Source organism: Gopherus evgoodei, chromosome 1 (genome assembly GCF_007399415.2).
Source record: "Gopherus evgoodei ecotype Sinaloan lineage chromosome 1, rGopEvg1_v1.p, whole genome shotgun sequence".
Taxonomy (NCBI): Eukaryota; Metazoa; Chordata; order Testudines; family Testudinidae; genus Gopherus; species Gopherus evgoodei.
Window position 1 is genome coordinate 30,096,750 of NC_044322.1, and position 14,142 is coordinate 30,110,891.

Consider the following 14,142-nt stretch of genomic DNA (forward strand, 5'->3'; position numbering starts at 1 on the left):
CAGTCTGAAATGAAAACTCCACAATGTGAAGAAAAGGGAAGCCAAACTTAACAGCAACATCTACTTGCTAAGCAATTAAAAAAAAGAAGAAATCTGTGTAAGCTTGTCTCTTTCACCAACAGAGGTTAGTCAAATAAAAAAAATTACCCCACCCACCTTATCCCAAAGTACTCTTTTTCCTTTTATTGGTATTGATGTGCCATCCTTTTAATTTCATTGAATGTCCCTTGTTCTTGTGATATAAGGCAGGGAGAACTAAAGTTCCCAGCCTGTCTTCAATAGACCATTCCTAATTTTAAATGCTCTTATCATTTTTCCTTCTATTCATCTCCTTTCTAAGGTAAACAATTTTTTTAAATCTCTTTATATGAGGGATTTCCATGCCCCTAATCATTCTTGTCACCTTTTTCAGAACCCTCTCTAATTCTGCAGTAAAATTATAGTCATCACAAAATGATGACAAAAATTGTGCCTGAGTCTGGGGAAAAAGAGAGAGGTGGCAGAGATGGCACTGCCACTAGATCAGGAATAGGCAGTACTGTAAATGGATATAGGGGATATAACAACAAACATAGGTATCAAGTGTCAGGGGGTAGCCGTGTTAGTCTGTATCCACAAATACAATGAGGAGTCCGGTGGCACCTTAAATATTAACGGATTTATTTGGGCATAAGCTTTCGTGGGTAAAAACCCACTTCTTCAGATGCATGGAGTGAAAATTACCAAACATAGGGGTAGCCCTATTCTGAATGGATCTTACTTACCACTGCTAGATACCCAAAGGTTCAGTCTCTTTTTTACACTGTACCAACTCTTGTATAGCTTGCCATGCTACTGAAATCTCATTGAATTAAACTGTATCCACTAGCACTGTAACGACTCCAGGACAGATTTTCAAAAGAGCTCCACTCTAATTTAGGCCCCTAAGTGAAGTGGCCAGATTTTTTAGAATTGCTGAGTGCCTTACAGTTTCCATTATTCTCAATGGGAGCTGTTGGGTACTCTGCCCACTTTATTTATGTGCCTCCATGGAGCTGAGCTCTTCTTAAAATCCAGTCTCCCCTTCCCCACCCAAGAAAAAAACAACTCCCTGCCAAAAAAACAAAGAAAACACCCCTTCCCCACACACATTATTTTAAACATGCACATTTTGTTTTTATTTTTTTGAGTATGCATTTGGGGCTAGGTTGGTGACTGTGGAGTAAGAAGGCCCCTTTATTAGCTACAGAACAGAGATAACACAGGAAGCAATAACAGCAAACTTTCCCCACCATGTTGTGTCTGTGACCACCCCTCTGAGAGATTACTTCAGGCTCCCTGGTCCAATCACTCCTGGTCCTTTCTGTTGTGACTGGCAGCAGGGTTGCCATGTAATGCCAGTTGTTGTGGTGGCTTTTATAAAATGGATGGATCCTCTGGGAACTACATAGTAATCACACTCGTTTCACATAAGCCAATAAAAATCCATCAGCCAACTCGCTCCAGTTCTCAGTCACTAGGAGCCAGGGGCTGTAACTAACAATGACCCAACTTATTGTCATCCAGAGTTGTTACGGACTGTGCTCTTGAGCCTTCTTACTAGCTCCTTATTCGGGCAACGTTCTAGCCCCAAGTAAATTTCTCTATCCAGTGTCAGCGGACAGAGATGGAAAGAGGAGATTGTTATAATAGAACAGCTGATGCAAAGAAACATCAATAGAGACAAGTAACTAGCATCATTGAAGGCTAACAGAAATTGGTCTCCTTAGTTATTGGCTTCAGAAGCTCAGCTTCAGGAGGCTACGTCCTGGTCTTGGAAGAAATAACCCCTCCTTAGAGGCCATGAACAAAGTATTGTTTTTCACTCCTGTTCAAGGGATGGAGTCAGTTACTCTCCCTCAGCCAGATTGCCATTGAAACCAATGAGGATACTCTGCAGTGGCAGGAAATAGGGGAGAATTGTCCTTGATGACAGGAAGTGAAACTATGATGGGAGGAGATGTGGCAGAGTCTCTGTTACCCATCAACCCCCTAGTAATTAAAGATATTAGCCTGGCTAAGTAAAAGCTCACCTTGGAGGTAGCCAGTCACTCTCTCTGACATTCATACAGTGAATTAAAATTCATACAGTGAATTTAATCCAGGCTGGAGTCATAGAGCCTGAATAAATAACACTGGAATTTCTGCCCGACTGGCTGTCCCCTGAGTCCACCAGGAATGTTGAATGAGGGCTTGTCAAATGAAGAGTGACACTTTTTTAAACGTTGCTATAAAAGATGGTGAGGACAAATTCAGACCTGATGTAAGAAGGTGAAATTCCATTTGAGTAAACAGATTTGCATCTGCTGTCACCAATGTGACTTTGGCCCATGTTGTACAGCTGAAAAGTGCACAGAGTTAACATTTCTTTGTAGGCCTCACAGTCTAACATCTACTACCTTAATATCTTTACTGTTACTTAATTTCCTAGCTAGCTATGTAGCTTTGCTCCAGCTCTAGTCCTCACCTTAAATTCAAGTGTACCTTGCAATCCTCTTTAACATCATTTTTGCTGCCTATTTTGTATTCTCCCCTTAGCTGCAACTTGAAAGACACCTATCAGCAGAAACAATTACTGTACCTTTTCTCTCCCACCTCAGAACATAATTATTATTCTTTTGTTTTGTTTTGATGCTACAGAAACTCTTAATTGACTTTTAATTAAGTGCCAAGCTAGTTACAACTGAATATTCTTAAACTATCATATGCACTCTTAGGATTCATGCACCACCACTAAACCACTTGAAACTCTGCTCCAGTGTACCAAGATTATGCAGAATTATGCAAGGAAAATAAAGCTAAGAAGGGCAGAGTTGCAGCTGTATGCTTCAGGGGCAGGGCCGGCATTTCCATTTAGGTGGCCTAGGCAATCGCCTAGGGGCGCTAGGATTATTGGTGGGTGGCATTTTGCCGGAGGGGGCAGCAGGTGGCTCCAGTGGAGTTGCCACAGGCATGCCTGTGGAGAGTCCGCTGGTCCACGCCTCCGGTGGAGCTGCCGCAGTCATGCCTGTGGACAGTCGGCTGCTCCCGCTGCTCCGGTGGACCTCCCACAGGCACCACTGTGGCAGCTCCACCGGAGCCACGGACCAGCGGACCCTCCGCAGGCACGACCGCAGCAGCTTCACAAGAGCCGCGGGACCAGGGCGCGGGGCGGCAAATTGCCGTGCACCTAGGGCGCTAAAACCCCTAGCGCTGGTCCTGTCCATGGGAACTTATCAAAGAGGCACAAAGACTACTTTTTTAAAAAACAGTATAGGTTGGCCTTTCTCTGGGCTAATCTATTGCGCTTTGACAGTTCAAAACTTGAATGTGCAACCACTTCTAAGTACAGAGAGCTGCTATAAACCATGGGATACATTTTAACAGTGAGAGTATTTGGGGTTCGCAAACTTCATTGCACCGTGACCTCCTTCTGACAACAAAAATTAATACACGACCCCAGGAGGTGGGACCAAAGCCTCAGCCTGCCTGAGCACTGCCACTCGGGGGCAGGAGTGCGGGGAGGGGGGCAAAGCTAAAGCTCAAGTCTCACCATTCCATGCAGCGGGGAGGCAAAGCCAAACCCCATGGCTCAAGCTCCAAGCAGGGGGCCTGTAATCTGAGCCCCACTTCCCAGGGCTGAAGCCAAAGCCTGAGCCCCGCAGCTCAAGGTTGAAGACCTTGGCTCGGCTTTGGCCTCAAGAGGTGGGGCTCAGGCTTCAGCCCCGAGGCCCAGGAAGTCTAACACCAACTCTGGTGACCCCATTAAAACAGAGTCATGACCCACTTTAGGGTCCCAACCCACAGTTTGAGAACCCCTGGATTAGATGACTGCAATGGTCCTTTCTGGCCTTGGAATCTATGAATAATCCTCAGAATTAGGCATAGCAAAAGAGGAAAGGTGAGGGACATAGGCTTAGAAGTAGGTGCACAGTGATAGCTCACAGTGCTCATCTTCAGTTTCTCTAAGTGGGTGCATAATTTTAGTCTTGGATTTTACCCTATGAATGGAGATCGTTTTGAGGCTTTACACTACTCATGATTCTCTCTATATATTTGTGCTGGATGCTTACAAAGAAACCAAAATAATGTTACCATAATGCTATTCAACCAAAGGCCAGAACAGTGAGCTCCTGTATCTGCACTTGCTTACACACCGAATTCCTTTATCTGAGGATCTCAAAGCACTTAAAGATTGAATAACAGTCATCCTCGTTAAAGTGTTTAGTGAAGAGTAATGCCACCATAATACTAATCACCTGCAGACAGTAAATATCAGCATTTTAATGGTGAGTGTTGTAGGGAGGTCCTGTCCCCCTTTTACAAATGGCTAAACTGAAGCATAGGACAGTCGGGTGCCCAATTCCCATTGTAGGTCAATGAGAACTGGACACCTCTCTCCCATTTATGCTTTTCAAAATTCCCCCAATTGCCTTGAACATGTCCATTGAGCAAGTGAGCAGCATAAAGCAGGACTAATAATTCTTGACTCCCAATCTCATTCTTGGTCCACGCTGCCTCCCTATCACTTTTAAATGATCCTATACAACTTTGTTAGGGATTATTCCCTTTTTCTCTCTCTCTTTGTTAGGGATTATTCCCTTTTTCTTTTCCCCCCCTCTCAAGTGAGGAAACTTGAGGGGGGGATGATGGTACGGCTGATTCAATGTCAATGGTATGTTGAATTGGGCCCTAAGCAAGAGGAAAATCTGGCCTGTTAACATTTGTAGAGCCTATGGAGATCCTTGGATGGAAGAGGCTATAGAAATGCACAGTATTCTTATCAAATACCAACAAGTCACCAGGCTGGCTTTATGTCTGACATTCTGTGCAGCTTTAAACACTGCCATGGCATGGTTCAGTTGATCTGAGAAGGAATGAAGTTTGACATGACCCTGGATACTTTGGGTCAGATTTTAATCTCTCAACATTTCATCTTTTTTGCAGTTATTCATGGTCTCAAATGGGATCAGAATCGGGCTCTTAGTTATTATGACCCATGTTCTGCCCTGGGCTCTGTGTGACAGGCTCCCATTGATTATAATTGTGCACACTTATATATCCAAGGACACAGTTGGCCCCATAGCAGTACTTTGTATCTCTCACAGAGCCTGCTTACTGAAAAAAGGGAAAAGTTTCTTTTGCTCGAATGTGCTTTACTACAAGGTGATGCATGAACAGTCTTGTGTGCACAGTCTGCAGCATCTAGGACAGATGAGAAATTAACAATGACATAGAATTAACACGTAGCTTGCTGCTCCTGTATCTCTTGGAAATGTGATTTTAATGATTTGTTCTCCTGAGTCTAGCCTGTCATTGGCGCAGTGACTATGAAAACCATCAACTAGCTAACACCTGCACTGTTTCCAGTCGTGTTTTGAAAGGAGCCAATAGCTAGAAAAGCCTAAAGCTATTGCTGTTTTAAACACCATAGGCAAAACTTGTCTTCTATTAACACAAATGCTTCCAGCCTCCTTTATTCTTCACAAGGAGTACATTTAGTGTATTTGTAGAAACTAGGTGCCAGAACCTATGCTGACGTATACCCTGTGCAATCCTGTTTAAGTCGATGGGACTTGACAGGATATAAGCCATTGTTGAATAGGGCCCTATATCTTTTGTAAATTGTGTTCTCTATTAGCTCTAGTGTAAGAATATAATTTCCCACACCTGTCCCAATATATCCTCTCAGCAGGATTCTAACTGGTCTGGGAGAGCCAGGAAGAGCCAATTAGTAGTAAGAGCCATCTGGTGTATTTGAAAACTGTGCTCAAATTGTAGAGTGTTCCTTTAATTTGTAAGGAGGTTCCTGGCCCTTCTTCCTGCAGGGAGGGGGTCAATCAGTAGATAATCAGCCTAGAGCAGGGGTTGGCAACCTCTCAGAAGTGCTGTGCCGAGTCTTCATTTATTCACTCTAATTTAAGGTTTCGTGTGCCAGTAATACATTTTAACATTTTTAGAAGGTCTCTTTCTATAAGTTTAATAATATATAACTAAACTATTGTTGTATGTGAAGTAAATAAGATTTTAAAAATGTTTAAAAAGGTTCACTTAAAATTAAATTAAAATGCAGAGCCCTCTGGATCAGTGGGCAGGACCTGGGCAGTGTGAGTGCCACTGAAAGCCAGCTCATGTGCCACCTTCGGCACGCGTGCCTTAGCTTGCCTACCCCTGGCCTAGAGTAAGGTGGGGTGAGTTGTTTCTCTCTGTTTTAAGGAGCAGCCTGTTTTGTGTCTCTGTTCTGTGGTTCTTGTGTGTTAGTGTTAGTATCCTCACTGGTTTCAATGGCAATCTGGCTGAGGGAGAATAACTGACTCCATCCCTCAAATGGGGTGAAAAACAATACTTTGTTCATGGCTTCTAAGGAGGGGTTATTTACTGGAAGGATAAACTACCTTTAAAACACTACCTTTAACATTTTTAGAATTACATTTAAGTGCTTTAAAATAGAAATGTCAGCAAATAGACAATTAACAACCATGCACCTTTATGCAGTTATTTTTAGGATTGATGTGATGACTGTGTTATGCTCTGGGAAGTTTATTGATCACCAATAATCACTACCATTCTTGTCTCCTGCTAAATGGTGTGTATTAGCTGATTATTTTCCTGAATCCCAGGCTGTTTCACTGTTCTTGATTTTTCTCTTGTGATCTCTTTAACCTTTTAAAATTCATTGATGTATTTTTTAGTATTTTTCTTACCTTCCACTGAATTTTATGAACTATTACTTGCTGAATCATTCACTTTAATGTGTGCATTCTGTTTGGTGGACACTGCACCGAACTGTTTTTGTTCATAAACTACATTAGAGCACCTTCAATTAACATATGTTCTTAATGAAAAATGTTAAGCCTCCTTCTACACACAGTTTTTGGCCCTGTCATGAAATTTGTACTCTTTATGTAAAAATCATGTGAATGGCTGTAAAATAAAGAGATTTTTTTAAAACCTGAGAGATTCTTTTTATTTGTCTTTTGATTTCTGAGCGTTAGGGCTACATTTGGGTTATGTTTTCAAACTTTTCTTTATAACTGTGAGAGCTAAAAAAAATATTTTATAATGAAAGCCAAGGTTCTCATGCAATCCCTTGATTCCAATAGCTGGGGCTTTCAGAAAAAACTATCTTGTGAGTCTTGTTCTAAAATTGTGAGAGCTGGCAACACTACTCTGGCTTTAGCATCTGTGAATCATTTGTGGGTGATGCAAAAGTACTTCAAACCCTATATCTAAACATTTGGCTCAGTTTGTCCCTTCTGTAGTCATGGGTCCATGATTAAAGCACTTATCATGCTTTTAGGTGTTATGAAATAAATACATCTTGTGCTATTTGCCAGGCCAGGAAACCTAAAGGAGGAGAAGAATTATGACATTGCTGATTACCTTGTTTATGAGAACATCATTTTATGGTAGCCATAGCCTCTCTGTGTATAAGGTGAATTTGCTTTATTTATTCTTCTACTGACATGAAACTAAAACAATGAAGCAATAGCCAATGGCATTTCTTCTGGTTAAATATTCCACAGATCTTGCAGTCAAAAGACAGATTTAAAGCTACCCTTCACAATGTTATGACTACAGCAGGATCTCAACATCTTTAACCACAAGAATAGGAATAAACATTATGCTAATGTGTGTGTGCAAATGGCAACACTGAAAACTGGGTGGGTTTTGCCGATATTTGTACTTGAAGACATGTTTGTAAATGACTATGCTACCCAATTAAAATGTCTGAAGTTCACACAATTAGTTCCCAATCGTACAATCTGGATATATTCTAAATGAGCTTGCTTAGAAAAGTTCACTAAAATATACAGATCCCACTGACCGGTAATGACTGAAAATAGGACAGTGAAAAAAAAATCCATAGCTGCATGTGGTTTTTCATCTTTTCTTAGAATTCTTGATGAGGCTCGCTGAAATAATCTCAACTATTTGCTGAGTTGTAACTTCAAAATCTTGTCCGTATTACACAAGTTTCAATGTGGACTTATAGAAAACTTTGATGAAAAAGAAAGAAACCCAGAACAGAGTTTGAATCTTTCCAAAATGAACTGTGGGCATATTAAGGGCTTTCTAGATAATCCACAGTAATGCTTCTATCTGTAAATAAAGAATATGAATATTTTTAATATGACTAGTTTACATTAGATTGCAAGGGCCTGATCTAAAACCAGCTGAAGCCAATGCATATCTTTTCCATAGACTTCAGTGAAGCCATAAACATCTCCCATCCCATCTAAACAATAAAAAGAAAAGAGATTCTCCTTTTGAACTCTGCAATCATTGCTGGAATTATTTGGCTTGTAGATCCACAGGGGACTCTATCACTTAAGAAGAAAATAAAAAGAAACTTACCCACAGGGACTGATTTATTTATTTTTGTGGGTGGATGGTAAAATACCAAATAAAAGTCAACAAATATATTTGTTCCATTTACCACAGCCTGAGAGCTATATCATTCTGGTGAATTTGACATTGTCCATTAATTTTGGGAAAGGAAAGGGACTCATTGCTGTCTGCTAAATATAAGTATTGTTTGTTTTTTAAATCACCACAGAGTTGTTGTTTAAAAAAAAATTTAAAAAAAGCCTATTGCAATAATAATAAAAAGATCATATCCAAGACGTTGGAAATGAATGTGGTGAAATGCTATGCTGTAGATTTTTTGTGCACAGATCTGAAAACTCAGAATTAGTCATTTATTTTATGCCTGTATTTTGTAAAAAAGAGAACACTTTTTTTGAAGTTAAATCAAGTAACATACCAAGACAAAAAATTATGTCCCTAATATCAGCCTATGGAGGGATCTCCCTGTTATATGTAAAAGATGGCACTCAGTTACCTCTGTAGTATTTCCCCACCCCATTGTTCTTAGGACTCACAGAGGCCAGTCACTTTGTGTAACTTCTGCTTCTGTCTAGAACTGTGATGACTATTGCTGGATAAGAGTGCTAGAAATAGTGAGAGGGAGCTGAGTGAGTGAAAATCTACCAGGGAGTAGCAACATGGTCTAGCGAGCAGTTTAGAGAGACAGCAGTATGTTTAGTCCTGACTGACTTTGTGCTTGACTTTGAGCACTCTTCAGTCTTACAAAATGGGGATATTAATGTTTATTTTCACCACAGGAGTATTGTGTGGCTTAATAACTTAGACCAAAATGGTTAAATTAGGCACCTCAAGAAAAGTAGCCTGATTTTTCAGACATGCTGAGTACTCACAGCTCCTGGCTGAGTTAACAGGACCTGCCAGTGCTCAGGATCCTAGACAATCAGGCCACTTATGCCTCTAAAGAGAGCCGTAATAGCTAAGCTTTAATCATCCAATAATGAAAGTTTTGGCCTTAAATAACTATACAGTTTTTTGAACTACTTTCAAAATAGCATATAAATGCTCAGAGTGAGATTTTCAGAGGCCCTAATAGGAGTTAGGTACAGCACTCCAATGACTTTTGGTGGCATTTGGGCATCTAAGTACCTTTGCTCCTTTGAAGATGTCTCTGTATGTCCTAACTCTTCCCCCATATTCCTCAGTGGTAGTTGAACCTATGTACCAAAAGATGTAATCAATGGGAGTTGTACGCAGGTGTGAGTTTGGGTGCATGATTAGCCAGTTGGATTAGCCTCGGATAGGTTATTTTTTGAAACTAGATCCTAGCCAGCCTATCATGTCAGGGATCCTCACATCTGACAGAGCAGTTCATTATTTGCATCTTCTACCATTAACCCCTTTCTCGTTCTCAGGATCTTCTAGCTTTCTATCCCGATGCCCTATAACTTATGCTTATTGCTTATTTTACCCAGTGAAGTGAAACATGGGGTCAGACACTTAGCCTCTCTTCAGCATACAGTATACTCACTACTCCCTTTGTGTCATTTTTTTCTATTTTTATTCCCCGACCTTTACGGTTAAATCTTTAACAACATGCTTTAAAAAATATTCTATCTCTGTCTTTCCCCTACTGTGAGCAGCATTTTTTTGGATCTGTCACTTTCAGGAAGTTCGCAAGCTTCATTGTGGGGCCAGATCCTGCCACATGCTGAGCTCTGCCTTGTGTTCAATTTGTGGGCACTCAGCACTTTGCAGGATTGGGCTCTGTACAGTGAACAGCAATCATGCACTGGTTACTTGGTGACAGTTTATAGCTGTTTCAATGCATCACTCATAAATGCGGCTGTAATCAAGACTGAATTGTAAATATATATTTTGTAAGCTCTTTTTTGAGCCTATTTGCAGATTTCTGAGTCCCAGCTAACTAGTGTCCTACAATGAGTACAGCATATTCTAATATACCCCAACATAAGATACTATTGATGGTTCATAATAAAAATGGTTTTCCTGAATTATATCTATTATATTATTATTCAGAATGTATATAATGACTTCTGTATTTTGAATAATGGCATATTTCATGCTTTCTGTTGACAAGGAAGTAGATGATAACATCTGATCAGCACTAAATTATTGCCTAATTAGACAGTGTTGTACATTTGCATTTGTTTAAGTCGTGCGAGTGAATCTGCACACTACATTATTTTATCTGTTCTCCTGTTGGTGTGTGGGTGAAATGTAAATTGCACTCGTTAACCATCTGTCTATCTGCAGATAGATATAAAATTCCTCCTCTCGTGTGTGACCCTGACTGGCATGCCTAATGGCAAAGTTAACAGTGTCTGACCTATCGTTAGAGGGGATAGCATACGGCAGGAATAGCAGCACAGAGATGAAACTGTTTCTTTTGAACAATGATGTCAAATTTGAGAAAACTCCGAGGCCCTGATTCTGGACACATTTCTGTTCAGAATACCACTTAAGTGTGAACTTAACTGTGATTAAGTCCTATTGACTTCAGTCAGACTTAAGCATGTTCCTAAAATTTGACCATTTACTTAAGGGATCTCCTGAGTCAGGGCCCAAATTAGGACTATACTCTATTTCTGGCTCCACTGTACCCATGTGACCTGGAGCAAGTCACCACCTTTCTTCCTCTGCCCGTAAAATGGGGATGGTCATATTTAATTTCCTGGCTCAGAGTATCAAAGAATCCTAAAGCAAAATGCTTGGATAAAAGGCGTAATGCAAATGTAAAATATTATTATAACTCTACCATCCAGCCATATACCAATATGCCAGTGTCCAGTTCCTCAGTAAAGCAGTGGTATGAAGAGTTGTGTATCTGAATGTGTGCTTCTGTTTGTATTGTTCACGAGCTTTTGTAATGCCTCAGAACTCCCTTTATGATGCTAAACAACTGTGAGAAGACCAGATCTTGTATAATTTCACCTACTGGATGATGGAAATTCTAACAAAGGAGTATTTTTTGGCCCATAGTTAGTGCTTATTAATGAAAAACAAAACCAAATTCCACTGTTTTGAGTTATATGTTGCATTCCTGTGGAATGGAAACACATAAACATATCCAACACTGCATTCTTTTATAAGGCTGATCGGAAAACACACTGCACGGCTTTACAGTACTTTACAGTAAAAGTTGTTGACAGTGTAATAAGGTCTATTGCAGCCTGCATTCTCCTGCATCACTACTCTGGGATACTGAAGGGGGTTATTTTTATCATGCTTTATAATAAGGGTCCATTTATAAATAATTTATAATGGGTTAATACATGAGTAATAGGCATTTGGTTATTCAATTGTTATACGGCCAACAGGTCCATAGGTTGCTTGTAACCATAGCTTACTTCTTTCTACTGTTGTGCTTTTAATAGCCATCGATAACATGTACTACTTATGTTTGTAAAATGTTTCTAACGTCATGTTAACCCTTTATAAACTGTATATAAATGAAACTTTAATATTAATGTGATTTTTTTTAATTAACACTGAAAGCCTAAATTGCCAACACTGCAAACAACAAGGGTAAATTTCCAAATAACATTTTTCTTTGTAACATTTAGATCTCAGTTGTGTCTTTAATGTGTTTGGCATCTAGTCTCATTTTTATTTTCTTCTGGTTTCAATCTCTGCAGTTTTTTGTCTGAAAGGAAACTTGCAGTTGCCTGCTCATTTGTGAATGCTGCTTGACAAGCCTATATATTCATATGCAGTAATTCTGCTGCAGTCAAATAAGCCACAAACCTTTTCAGACATGGGTAAAATCAGATGAAAGGGCTCAGAGCCATTTTTCCCACAGGAAGAAAAAAGTAAAATGCTGAAGGATACGATTGCTGTTTTGTTGGAGTGTACTGAACCCACTGATGAGGAAGTAATTATAGGCAGGAAAAAACAATCCTACTGAATCCCATTTCATACAAGTTACAGGAATCAGAAACGCTTTTCAGCTGTAGAAACCTTATCTGACTGTTCTTAGGAGAGGGGAAAAAAATGAGGCTATTTTGTGAACGATGCATAAAATCAATGCTATAAGTTGCTCAGACATCAGCTCCTGCAGACTGGAAACTGTGATTCACCTCTATTGTGTAGCAAGCATTTTTGGGAGTTAAATGAATATGTCTCACCGGATTTACTCACAGAAACTGAACAATAAAGGGGAATTCTAATATCATTCAAAAATGTTAAATATTTCCTATATACATTTCCTTCAGGGTTCGATCTTCTTAGACTGAAACAGAAGGCAAAAAAGGTAGGACTGATGCAATTTTTCAAAATAATGTCTTATTCCCTGCACATTGTGAATAAAAAGAATGGCTAGCATCACTTATTGGGAACTATAATTCTTTCCCTTGACATGGCTTTAAGGGAGACATGCACATTCTGCTCTGAGTCAGACATGAGGAAGGCTCTTACCTTTGCAAGCTAATATTGGGCAACCTATTACTTGGATCATCCAGACACATAGTATTATCGTTAGAATTTATTATTATAAAAATGTAGCATCTAGCACCGTGCGTGGTGCTTTGTAAACAGAGGGCTTGATTATGCATTTTATATACAGTCCTGAGTAAAGGGCAGTACATAATGTCACTGTCCCAAGAGGACCCACTGTTACGCTGATGTGGAGAGGGGGCAGAAAATTGCTACATAGCATTTCACAATATAGCTTATTCCTATCTCCATGCAGCCAGACTGTTCTGTGGGGCCAGTGCTTAGGGCATCTCGTGCCATGGCTCTGTCCACTACCCACTAATGACTCTCTATGGGGAGCATCTGTCTATGAGTCTCTCATCAGACAGAACTAAGATCCAGATAGACCCAGCACAATCATACAAGAGTGTGATCCTTACAGCTCCCTACTCTTATAGGCAGCCATTTTAGGTCCACTCACAGTCTAGCCCAGTTATAAGCCATGCTGGTGAGAAAGAAAACATAAAAACAAAATCGTAAGAAACCTGAGCACCAGCAGATTTAAAGCAAATGAGAAAATCAATGAAAAGCTGATGAGAAAATATTGTAGTGCAAACATGATATTACAGTGGAAAGTGTTTGTTTTATAGCAGAAGCAACAAATAAGACATGACTGCCTATGAGGCAGCACAGTCCTCAGGTATATAGCGGGGCATGAGATGGCCCCACGTAGAGCTTCTGCAACATGCTTGACAGATGCCTAGTCATTGTTAATCAGAAGTGAAAGCATGATCTCATGGTTAACACCCAGAATATGGGAGGCCAGGGACATAAATGTTATTCCTGGTTCTATCACTGACTTCGTGTGTGACTGTGGGCAAGTTATTCAACGTCTCTGAGCCTCAGTTTCAAGATCTGTAAAAGAAGGCAAAAATGTTTATAAAGCAATTGGAGATGAATGGCACTAAGTGTTAGTGGTAGTATTAGTAGTATTACCAGGTGCTCTGAAGCAACCTTTCCAGACTACTGCACCCTTTTCAGGGGTCTGACATGTCTTGCATACCCCCCAAGTTTCAGCTCACTTACGAAGCTACTTGCTTACAAAATCTGACATAAAAATATGTGTCACAGCACATGGTTACTGAAAAATTGCTGACTTTCTAATTTTTAACATATAATTATAAAATAAATCAGTTGGAATATAAATATTGTACTTACATTTCAGTGTATAGTACATAGAGCAGAATAAACAAGCCTCTGTCTGTATGAAATTTTAGTTTGTACTGACTTTGCTAGTGCTTTTTATGTAGCCTGTTGTAAAACTAAGCAAATATCTAGATGAGTTGATGTACTCCTGGAAGACCTCTGCATACCTCCAGGGTA